General features: G+C 60.0%; 1 non-coding gene across 1 annotated transcript; it reads right to left on the bottom strand.

Annotated features, from left to right (window-relative positions):
* Positions 1-1,199: 1,199 nt before the first annotated feature.
* Positions 1,200-1,318, bottom strand: LOC138955804 (5S ribosomal RNA). The gene has a single exon (XR_011452374.1). It is a non-coding gene; the product is annotated as a 5S ribosomal RNA (ribosomal RNA).
* Between the last annotated feature and the right edge of the window lie 903 nt (positions 1,319-2,221).

Below are 2,221 nucleotides of genomic sequence, written 5' to 3'. Positions count from 1 at the left end.
GGTCCCATACCATCCGGAGGTCCCGTACGGCACCGAACCATCCGTACCCACTGAAGTGTTCGGTCCGGACGTGGACCTACCGTACCATCCGGACCCGTAGGTCCGGTGGTCCGGTATGGTCCGGTTCGGTGACAGACCATCCGGACCAACAGAGGTGGTCGGGTGGTCCGGTACCGGACCATCCGAACCCGTAGATTCGGTCCGGTCCCGTACCATCCGGAGGTCCCGTTCGGTACCGAACCATCCGTACCCACAGAAGTGTTCGGGTGGCTCGGTCCGGACGTGGACATACCGTACCATCCGGACCCGTAGGTCCGGCATGGTCCGGTTCGGTGCCAGACCACCCGGACCAACAGAGGTGGTCGAGTGGTCCGGTCCCGACCGGACCACTGGTCCGGTACCGTACCCTCCGGACCCGTAGGTCCGGTGTGTTCCGGTTCGGTGCCAGACCACCCAGACCAACCGAGGTGGTCGGGTGGTCCGGTCCCGACCGAAACACTGGTCCCGTACCGTACCATCCGGACCCGTAGGTCCGGGGGGTCCGGCAAGGGCCAGAGGTACTGTCCCGCACCGGACCCTAAGGTCCGGTACGGTCCCGTACCATGGGTCCCGTCCGGACCAAACCCGGAGGTCAAGTCCAGTCGGGACCCGTGGGTCCGGTTCGATCCCGACCCGTAAGCCTGGAACGTTCCGGACCCTTGGTCCGGACCATCCGTCACCCGAACACCAGACGCTAAGGAATGGCGTGGGGTCAAGACGGTCCGGTCGGAGGTGTCGGTCTGAGCAACAGAAACAATGTTCCCGTCGCCCTGACCATTCGACAGAAGTACCACGTTCTGTCGAACACCTCCACGTCCAGTAACTAGTCGGCCGGAGCGTTTCAAGAGGGACAGCCACCAGTCACACGGACGTCAGAGGGAACCGTAGTAGCAGTGGTCGTAGGCACGAAGCCTGAAACCCCTGCCCCCACAGGACCGCCCTGAACGGGGTCAATTCGCATCCCAACCCCAGCGGGGAGGGAATTCAGAGACCCCGTCATCTCCTCCGATCTCCCCCCCCAGGAGGCCGAAACTACTGTCAAAACAGCAGCAGACGACCCAGCGAGGGAGTTCAGAGGAGGACCCGTGTCCCTCCTGGCTTCCACAGCGGTGGAAACCGAGGAGGGCACAGGAGAGGCACCGGAAAAAGAAAGATTTTAATGCCAACTGCACCCGGTGTTCCCAGGCGGTCACCCATCCAAGTACTAACCGGGCCCGACGTTGCTTAACTTCGGTGGTCGGACGAGAACCGGTGTTTTCAACGTGGTATGGCCGTTGGCTGTCAAAACCTGAGTCTCTCCAGTAGCCCCTAGATCGGATTCACCAACCCCCAAAGAGGGTTGGGAATCGACCTGCCCCCGGATTCGAGCCAGGGGGGAGAAGGAAACCTTCCCCCCAGGCTTGAAACCGGGAGGAGCTGAAGCCTGAGACTGAGGGCCGGACAACGGCGTCGAAGGGGGGGAAGCCTGTTCCACTGAAGGAGAAGGAGAAAGAAGCTTTTTCTTTCCCCTCGACCTTCCCCGAACCTTCGACGGCGCAGCCCCGCCCGAAGTCCCAGGCTCAAGCCCAGCCTGTTTGAGCAAGCTCGCATTGAGCTTGCTCAAACAGGCTTTCTCCGCCCTCCCTCGCCGCAAACGCAAAGCGTTTGGGGAGGGAGAGTCGGAGCGCCGAAAGATCCCCTTCTCCGTGCGTAAAACATGACGCTGGGCGCCCGGAGAAGGGTTGCCCCCGGCAGACTCTGGTTCCGTAGAACCAGAGCCCAAAACAGGACGAGACATCCTACCTCGCCCTGTACGTACCCTTAAAGACCGAGAATTAACAAAATTCAAAGAAAATTTAGGTCAATACTCAAGTGAATGCGGCGAAACGAGAAGCAGACGACCGGTCACCACGAAGTAGGACGGGAGGCACGCCGAGTCCGCCACACAAAAACGGAGGCACAAGTTGAAGGAAACACAACGTAGCCTCAAGCCAGAAGTGGAATAACACACAATAATCCAACAGGTGATAGTCCACACAGAAAAGGAGCCTCTTAGTCCAAAATAATCCGGGAGCGTAGCAGAAACACAGCCGGTCTGACACGCGCGAAAAAAGAAAGAGGACGCGCCACCTACATCCTGTAAGGGGGAAGCACTCGGACAGTGCTTGGGATCCACGGTGGCGCATGGTTATGGGAGATAATT

Source organism: Littorina saxatilis, unplaced genomic scaffold (assembly GCF_037325665.1).
Source record: "Littorina saxatilis isolate snail1 unplaced genomic scaffold, US_GU_Lsax_2.0 scaffold_512, whole genome shotgun sequence".
Classification (NCBI taxonomy): Eukaryota; Metazoa; Mollusca; class Gastropoda; order Littorinimorpha; family Littorinidae; genus Littorina; species Littorina saxatilis.
Note: the sequence above shows the minus strand (reverse complement) of the source record. Positions and strands in the feature narration are given on the sequence as shown.